Source organism: Carassius carassius, chromosome 38, assembly GCF_963082965.1.
Source record: "Carassius carassius chromosome 38, fCarCar2.1, whole genome shotgun sequence".
NCBI classification, from domain to species: domain Eukaryota; kingdom Metazoa; phylum Chordata; class Actinopteri; order Cypriniformes; family Cyprinidae; genus Carassius; species Carassius carassius.
The window spans coordinates 14525006-14535352 of NC_081792.1; the positions used below are offsets into that span (position 1 = coordinate 14525006).

A 10347-nucleotide genomic window follows, 5' to 3' on the forward strand; every position below is an offset into this window, starting at 1 on the left:
ATAATGGAGTTCATTTGGAATTATTCTTATTCATTTTCGAACAAGCAGTAGACATACTGGTTTTTCCAGTAGTGGGCTGAGCTAATGCGCAAATGCCAATTTCATTGGCTGGCGTTCATCTCTTACCGTCCCTGTTTTTATTTCAGCAAATCAGTTTGACCAAACGCAGACAACGTGATTAACATTCATGAACCCAGCAGCTCATCAATTCATAGTGCATTGTATATACATTAGTATGATAGTAGAATTAGTAGTAGTATTATCTTTTAATAATAATTAATATGATCTATTACAATTTTTTTTTACAGAAACCCTCAATGACCAAAAATATCTTAAGCATCACCACCAGTCTTAAGTTCAGTTAAAATGACAAATATGCATTCATTAGGCCTAAAAGTTAATTTTTACATAAAGGCATTGTGCTAGAAATATTACTATTATTTAGTAAAATGTATGTGATACTGCTACTACTATTGAAAAAATTTATAAAACTTTATTTTTTAAAGAAATAAATCACAATATTTCTTCCATGTTTTAATTTTAATAGCAAATCCCCTTTATTTACCAAAAATAAAATGTTTTTAAATTTCATAAATTAAAAGACAAATTAAATTTGGGTGAAACTTGTTTACTGTTTTTCATAATTATATAACTTGTAGAAAAACTTTAAACACAATTGTAAATAAGTATAAAGAATGGCATTGGTTTTATTTTTAGTGCTAAAAAGAATTTTTTTTTTATTAGCATATTTTTGTGTTTTTCTTTGGTACCGAAATTGATACCGAGAACAGTGGATTTTCACTGGTATCGGTACCGAATACTGACATTTTGGTACCGTGACAACACTACTACAAAGGTTTCATTAGTCTGTCAGAGAGCAGGAAGAGACAAATGAACAGCTAAAGCACGGGTCAGACATACAACCATCCCCCAAACACCACCACAGCTGAGCACATGAACAACCAGTCAGCAAATTTCAGCTCTCGTTTGTGTATATAACCTTTAATCTGGGAAATGAAACCAACATGATGAAGATGATTTATGACTGTCTCACGGATCAGTCTGAAATATGGTAAACAAACAGTAAAATATGTTCATGTTGCATAACTGTTATCGGCCCAAAAATGCGATATTGAGTCATGCTTAAAGGTCCCCTGAAGTGCCTTGAAACAAGCAGCGTTACTCTATGTGGTGATGTAATTTAAACTGAAACAGGCATATCGAGCAGCCCCATCCTCTTTTTAAAGTAGCCAATAGCGTTTTGATTATGTCTGCTCGGGCCAGAGCAGTTGAGCTTGGTAAAGCCGCATTTGACCATCACAGTCTAATAGATTACCCCCTAGATTCAGTATGAAACTCTTAGTAAAACAAAATAGTGGTCATAATCAAGCAGAGACTGTGTAGGTGTAAAAGTTTTTAATAAATGCCAACTTGCAAATATGATCTGCTCAATGCGATCGCGTCTCTGGACTGGAGCCAAAGTCCAGATGTGTGCCGCCGCGGTTCACGTGAAACAACATGAAACCAGACCTCTTTTGCACTAAGCAAATTTTTTGCATATTTTGCATATATACACTGTCTGAATCGTTCCCTATCACCTAGACTGTACAGGAGATACTACACTGAACAAGTGACTGACCTCAGCCAGTGTTTCAGCATCTATAGTTTTAGTGCAGGAGGCAGGCGCTTCGGATTCTGGAGAGTATTTGATCGGTCAGAATATTTTATGTGGAGGTGAAGTATGATGTGACGTCAAAAATTTAATTGAGCCATTTTGGCAGAAGAGATGAACCGCAAGCTTTGAATGCTTATATCTTCTAAATGCAAATTTTGTCACTGTTTTGGAGCACACTGCACTATAGATAACCTTAAGACTAACATATTGATGCTAAAACCCAAAAAACTTTGATTTCATGGGGACTTTTAATAAACATCCTAAAAAAAGTACCACACTGCCCAAATGAGTAATAAGGAGGTAGAATATTCTACTCAATTTATGATGAAATAATCTGAAAAAGAGACGTTATGAGAATATGAGTGACCTGTGTTACTCGTTGGAAAAGAAAAGGGGAAGCAGCTTTCTGAAAGTTTACTTCCACTTACGTTCATATCACAGATTATCACAGTTTCACAGAATCTGAGGCAACACAGACAAAAAGTAAACAGCCAGAGGTCAACCAACATAATGAAACAAGATTCATTACTGTAGATCAAATTCTAGTTCAGTAAAGCCACCTCAGAAAGCCCATGGCTGCTTTACTTAGGGCTCTATGATTTCGGCGATGTGGACATAATTGCAGAATCCAGTCATAAAAACAGAATTCACAGTTTAAAACAGAATGTCATGGAATTTGTCAAATTTTGAATTAATTAATCAAAAGTAGGTCATTAAACGTAAACATTAAATTGCGATATTGACTAGTATCTGTTAGGCCTGTCGCGACAGTCGATAAACACCAGTCAGCCTGCGGTCGAAAACACCCTCTCCAATGGCACAGATGTCCCCGGAATAAAGAGATAACGTCTCGCTAGAATGACCAGCTTTGGGAAGCGCCTTTCATTTGCTTGTGCATGTTTGCATCGCAAGTGATACAGCATTGTACTTGCACTACTGCTTTATTTTAATACCCGTCACATATTTTGCAAGTTACTTCGTTGCCCTTTCTCTTGAAATGGGCCTACTTTTCGCTCACATCATTTGGCTTGCTCAGCTAAATAGGTCTGTAGGCGTGTATTGCGTGTGTCAATGCGCCCAGTGAGTTCACACACACACGCGCGTGCGCACCCTTCTTTCAAAAGCGCTCGGGCAGTTGCGCTCCTGATGCGTCTGTTGTTGCTAAGCATCCATCAGCTGCGATCTCCGTTACAACAGGGAAATTTCAGTAATGGATTTCCACCACTGAACTGAGAAGATGCGCAAATAAACGCTGAAAATGAACGTGGATTTGCGCAGCTTCTAAGTTAACAATGGCTCTGTGTAGTAACTGCTGCTCTGTGTGAAATCACGCACCTGATGGAATATACCGCTGATTAGAGAACCAGCTTTACTGACGAGATGCGCATTAACGATCGGCCGATCGGGATCGGTGCAGCCCTAATGCATATAGTGAAATACAGCAATTTATTTTTTACAAAATTGGCTATTAGTTGTGGAAAAAAAGAAAGATTTCAGGTTCGGGCTCTAAATTTAACAGTGCCCCTCGGGTCGGGTAGTGTCAGGTCAGATGATCTCGGGTACGGGCCGGGTTTGGGCTTCAGTTTAAAGCCTGTGCAGACCTCTAACTAGCATCACCGATTGCATAAATAATAACTGTGTCCGAACAGGTTTCCCAAACTTTTCACCCCACCCCAGTCACCAGGGTGTAGATTTAGTCGAATATGAGAGTGATTTACTCGCAATGTAGAGGGTTGCTGATAGTTCCACCCAAAACTTAAACTATGCATTTGCTTATTTTATCTCTTGTAAATCATCTTTAAGTACCATGTGTAGCCGATCTGACTCGAACCAGACAAATTAAAGAGTCGATCAGGGCTGTAGTTGAAACATGAGCCGAATTCCTCAGTAAGGCAACAGGAAGTCATAAAACATTCTGTGCCACAAGTCCCAAGCAAGATAACCAACCAACCAACACTTTCACAGAACAGCTTTCAACATTAACACCACTAAGAAAAATTATTGATAATTTCAATTCGGAGAAGAGATTGTCAAATTTGGGGCAAGTGAGATGCAACGTCGGACATCACATGTAAACCCATGAGAGTTATACACAATATCCTTAAACACTTCCCCCACCTAACAGAATCCGACTGAAATTCCTAGGGGGGGGGCCTTTTAACCTCTGGTCTCCACAGTAATCTTTGTCAGATAATGACACAGAAACTGTCTTTTCTACATATATATGGACCAAAATGAACTCAAAAAGACCCCACACATTTGACTATCATGTTTATAATACCTTATTGTGTATGTCTTTTAATAACTATTGGATAGCTTAAGGATACATATTCATGTTTCATATGTATGTGCTTGAATCTGCTTGCTTGAAACAGTCATGACCATCAGTTATTTGTCAAATGTATCATGTTCTTGTTATAGGAATCATGTCCAAAATTAGACCCCGCAAGAGCGGGAAAATTCGGACCATGTGCTTGATAAGATAACATATGATTTATGATACCCCCGAGCCAAGACAATATCTGATTGGTCAAGACAACATTTGAGGTGTGGCCAACAGGCCAGTTTAAATACTCAGGACACCATAAAATTCTGCTTTTAGCCTCTAGCTTTGCTCTGCTATTAGTCATGTATGCTTTTAGCTTTGCTTCTGCTATTAGTCATGCCTGTTTTTAGTTTGCTTTTAGCTTTGCTTTTTAGCTTTAGCTTTTAGCCATGCTGTTAGTCATCACTGTTCTTTGAGCGCTGTTCCAGCGTGCTTCGGCCTGCACACCTGCTGCTACTTAGCCACGATGAGAAGAAACACCACCTAGTCTCACCAAACTTTAGTTCTTTTCTTTTCCGTTTGAGAGTTTCGTGTTCTGAGTTAAGTTTTGTAACATCGAGTCTCCGACGTCTGACCTCGAGTGCCCGTTTCAACGTCAACCAGCCCACACAACTCGCTTTCCACACAACTCGTTTCAGCCAACGCCCAACCACGGGCTTCCCAAGACGTCACTTCAGCGACTACTGAACTTCCAGCCAATCAGCGACATCGGGAAACCCCTTTCAACGACAACAAAGGGGACTTCCTTTTCACAGGAGACGCAAGTAACTTTACCTCCAGACTGTGACCTTTACTGGTTTATCTAATATAATTTTAACCTCATTGAGGCACTCAATGCGAGGGTTGATTAAGTGATTGATGGCTGTTCATGTCTATGCAATTTCACGTATTGCTGTAAACTTGGGATCCCACATTTCCATTCTCTTAAACTCATTCTTTCCCTAACTTTCGATCTACCTGCAACTTGTGTGAATGTGTGAGTGCGTGCGTTCATGTGCTAGATAAGTTTATATGTCTTAGATTTATCTAATAAAACCTTATTCATATTGAAAAGAGAAGTATCTTGTGTTTTGTGCTTACAAGTTAATGTCTTAAACTGCCGATCTTGTTACTGTGCTAATTGATAGTGTTTTCACTATACTTTTAATATCCAGCGCAGATTTGATGTTAAACGGCTCGTTCAGTGAATCGCAGGGCGTCTCAGTGATCAGCCGTGAAACAGTGATTCTGTTCAAATTCCCTTTAAAATCTTAAATGATTCCTTTTGAGCTAAATTGACCTGTTTCCCTTACACTTGAAAAGCATTCAATAAATATTATTATTTAGCAATTTGGACTGTCGAAGACTTTCACTATATAATAAATACAGCCATATTTGTCATTAATTAAATTGATACTTTAGATTGTATTCCTCCTCAACCTGAATTTAGTCCTCCACACTGTGCTGTGCTACGTTTTATGCCTTCACAAACCTGCAAAACTATGTATAACAGTACATTTATACTCGCTAATTAATCACTCACAGAAGGAAGCTGACCATAGTGAAGCCATGCTGTTAGTCATCACTGTTCTTTGAGCGCTGTTCCAGCGTGCTTCGGCCTGCACACCTGCTGCTACTTAGCCACGATGAGAAGAAACACCACCTAGTCTCACCAAACTTTAGTTCTTTTCTTTTCCGTTTGAGAGTTTCGTGTTCTGAGTTAAGTTTTGTAACATCGAGTCTCCGACGTCTGACCTCGAGTGCCCGTTTCAACGTCAACCAGCCCACACAACTCGCTTTCCACACAACTCGTTTCAGCCAACGCCCAACCACGGGCTTCCCAAGACGTCACTTCAGCGACTACTGAACTTCCAGCCAATCAGCGACATCGGGAAACCCCTTTCAACGACAACAAAGGGGACTTCCTTTTCACAGGAGACGCAAGTAACTTTACCTCCAGACTGTGACCTTTACTGGTTTATCTAATATAATTTTAACCTCATTGAGGCACTCAATGCGAGGGTTGATTAAGTGATTGATGGCTGTTCATGTCTATGCAATTTCACGTATTGCTGTAAACTTGGGATCCCACATTTCCATTCTCTTAAACTCATTCTTTCCCTAACTTTCGATCTACCTGCAACTTGTGTGAATGTGTGAGTGCGTGCGTTCATGTGCTAGATAAGTTTATATGTCTTAGATTTATCTAATAAAACCTTATTCATATTGAAAAGAGAAGTATCTTGTGTTTTGTGCTTACAAGTTAATGTCTTAAACTGCCGATCTTGTTACTGTGCTAATTGATAGTGTTTTCACTATACTTTTAATATCCAGCGCAGATTTGATGTTAAACGGCTCGTTCAGTGAATCGCAGGGCGTCTCAGTGATCAGCCGTGAAACAGTGATTCTGTTCAAATTCCCTTTAAAATCTTAAATGATTCCTTTTGAGCTAAATTGACCTGTTTCCCTTACACTTGAAAAGCATTCAATAAATATTATTATTTAGCAATTTGGACTGTCGAAGACTTTCACTATATAATAAATACAGCCATATTTGTCATTAATTAAATTGATACTTTAGATTGTATTCCTCCTCAACCTGAATTTAGTCCTCCACACTGTGCTGTGCTACGTTTTATGCCTTCACAAACCTGCAAAACTATGTATAACAGTACATTTATACTCGCTAATTAATCACTCACAGAAGGAAGCTGACCATAGTGAAGTCAATCACACCAGGGACCATCCTGCACATCTAAAACGGGATGCCTCTTCCTCCCCCCCAAACACACACACAGATCCACAACATGACATCCAGACAGATGAGGTGCCGAAAAAGCCTTCATCAGATTAGGATTCAAATTCCACATAAGCCACATTTAATTTAAAGTCGATGCCATTTTTTGTACATTAAAATACTTCTTTCTATACAAGCTTCAAATTCTTATTAATAGTACACTATTAATAGTACACTTATTAATAGTACACTAGTCCAAACAAAGAGAGACAGGGATAATATTCAGAAACCTGTTTGGAAACAGTCATTTTTGCAAATAATTTCAGACATATATGCATGAATGTATACTATGCATTATTCACATATTTTTAAACATAACTAGTTAATGGGTCATCCAAACAACAAGTTGACTAATTGACCGTAGGAAACTGCTAAATTAATAAGCTGGTTTTAGGTTATAACTGGATGGTGCTCAAAAAACAATGGATCAGAATGCATGGATGCATACCAACCACAAATTAACAGGTACAAAAAAAACAAACAAAAAAACCTGTCCACTACCAAATAACAGGTCAAATTTCTTGTGTGCATGTAAAAACTGAATGAAAATGTGCATGTAAACAACTGAATGTTGTTTACCATTCCAAAAATTGTTTACATTCTACAGTATGCAACTTAATTTTAGCACAAAAAACGAAACCAAAGGGTGCAAGGCTTCCAGTGTCTATGAGACTGGAGGAGGGGATCCCCAGTCACTTTGTTATTTTAGCTGTACAAAATCAGTCCATTATGTTACTAAATATTACAAATTGGTATTTATCATTATTTTAATTTACAGTAAACAAACATGCTGATTTGTGGCTCAATTATACTGTCCACTGCACTGTTGTTCTTCTAGTTATTTACATATAGCAGCTAATGAATCAGAAGTCTTGCATAATTGACAGAAAATAGTTTACTAACATGCTGAAAAATAAGATGGATACTGATACAGTAGTGTGCTGTACAGTGTTACTTCAAACACAGCGTGTGATTGACGGACCTGATAGCAGGCCACCAACCATATAAGCCACCAATCGTTCAAGAAACAGACCTTAGAGTCATTTTAACTTCACTTGAACTCGATTCCATGTTAACTAACCAGACTGGCAACACAACGGTGTTTCCCTGAACAAATGCATGCACACAGCAAAGAAATAAACAATGCCAAAATGAGTTTGTTTAATAGTTGTCCTTCATGTTTGATGCAAGTACAGAGTAAAAATAAAGTTATTACTGATGCTTTACATGGACAAATAAAAATTCAATTTACATACTGCATTGAATTGCATGACTAGACAACAGTTACAGCAACAGTGTTCCTCAATGACCTTGCAGAAAATAACACAGGCCTTGTTCAAGAAAGCACAGGCCATAGCAGGCATTTTCAAGCTCACTACACCATCTGCCCATCTCATCTCAACCTTGAGGCTCAACAGAAACAGGGTCAACGACACAGCATCTCAACAGAGCACAGACACAAACGTCACGTTTCAACACATTGGCTGGCCCACTGCGATTCAGCTCGGTGAAGGAAAGGAAGGGGAAAAAAAGAGGGGAAAAGGCGCAATGCAATAGATCTTTCTGTCCCATCCCCCACATCTTGCTTCAATCCACTCTCAGGCACAAGTTACATAACCATGCCACTCTTCCACTAGAGAGACGCAGATTTCAGACAAAGACTGAGAGACTCAAATCATCCATTTACAGAATCAGAGATAGACTGTATGTGTAATTAAAAAAAACACTTTATTGGTATTTTTACAGTATATTATTATATTCCTAATTTTCTAGGGGGGTTGTGTAAAAATGAGCTGGGTTAACCTAGCCCCAATAGTAAATGACTCCAATGGTTGGTAACCTAAATAGGTTACATGTGATGTGAGCCATTACAATGGGAGTTTCCCAACACACATGGCCTCCAGATCTCACACACACACACACACACAAACTAGAGCTCCCCACCCCCACACTATGATCAAATATCACACACACTCATCTTATACAGACCAGCATTTTACAGTAAAAAAATACAAATGCACTCTTTAAGTGACTCAAAAATAATAATAAAAAAATAAGCTTATCTCAGTGTCATTTGTAATCAAATGCATTGCATGATTTGACAATGACAGTATATATAATCAGACTGTGCACACTAAGAAATATCTCTTTACATGTAAATAATTATAAATTCATGATCCTGTCATTCAACACACACTGTTTATCCAAACACAGAGTGGGGGAGGGGAACTCAACTCACATCCAGAGTTAGTGCACAACACTGACTGTCATGTGTTTATACTGATCATGTACAGTCTTATTATAAACATGTATTATAGTTCACACAATGCTCAGGTTATGTCATATTCACTTACATAAAGAACAAAAGACTGTAACTCACAAATAAACACCAGTGTTTTCAAGAGGGCCATCATTTAAACAGAATAAATGAATAGTATTTATGTGAGAAAATCAACTTGAGTAGGTTGTATGATGCCTATTAGAAAAAAACGTAAAAAATAAACGGCCTAATATTAAATATTAAACCTACTATTAAATTATATTAAAACATACCAATAATTACAATAACATCAGATGCAAAGAGGTAAATTTAATGTATTATTTACTTAAAAAAGGTGTCAGCATGAGACACTAATGTTTAAAGAAATTACGTTTTGCATAAACTACCAAACAATCTGAAGAGCTGCTGCATTTACGCGCGCGCGCGCACACACACACACACACGCACGCACGCTCAAACACACACTGCTGCCCATCCCCCACCAGTCAGATCCTCCAAAAGAAATGCTCTCACCAAATTATATATCGCTGTATGTTATTATTAAAAGCACACAGAGGTACATAAAAGCACATATGTTGCTATGTTAAAGATAAAACGAGAAAAATTAAGAAAACACTCACTTTTATACCCGGATGAACGCGAGGGCTGCCTTTCACTGCTTGTGTGGAATTTCCACCTCCTCGACTATTTTGTCAAATAGTACTCAAACAAAGCGTTATAAAGCTGCTTTGACGCGGCAGATCGTCAGTTAAATTCCCAAACAAGAGTCCGGTCCCGTTCGCATCGGCGTGGAGCGGAATAAAGCCGTTTAAAAATAGATTTAAGAACGATTGAGGTACATAGTGGAGCTGTTTGCTAGTGGAGAAAGAGCCAAACGGTTCAGGAGCAGCCAACGGCTTCAGACACTCAAACACTGGAGAGGTGACCTTCCAGGCGAAAAATGGGGGAGGCCTGGGCGGTTGTCTCTGCAGCTTTGTTGAAACTGAAGGATGAATATCGCAATAACGTGCCTGTTCCTTCCATCTACTTCGGCATTTTACCCTAAACTGCGACAGAGGAGTATAATTTAACCGAGTATTATCCCTCCCATAAAATACGGGACTGTTTATGGCATACAACTTGAGAGATAAGTGTATTATAAAAATGCATCAAAAAAGATTCTACTAATATTCTGATAGGTTAAGAGTTATCTTTTGAGATCTTTTATGGTCATAAATGTCGTTATTAGTATTTATTGAAAGAAGCACTACAGTGATTCATGTAATTATTTATATTTTGACAAATATACT

The 10347-nt window shown here is 38.3% G+C and overlaps 1 protein-coding gene across 3 annotated transcripts in view; it reads right to left on the reverse strand.

Moving 5' to 3' along the window:
- LOC132119390 (F-box-like/WD repeat-containing protein TBL1XR1) overlaps window positions 1-10009 on the reverse strand; it is a 68963-nt gene extending 58954 nt beyond the window's left edge. For 2 of the 3 annotated variants that reach the window (XM_059529293.1, XM_059529292.1), the window contains exon 1: window positions 9679-10008. The gene's annotated coding sequence lies outside the window, so the exon portion shown is untranslated. Of the gene's footprint in view, window positions 1-9678 lie in introns of all 3 variants that reach the window. The other variant, XM_059529294.1, reaches the window with a different exon arrangement.
- Window positions 10010-10347: the final 338 nt, after the last annotated feature.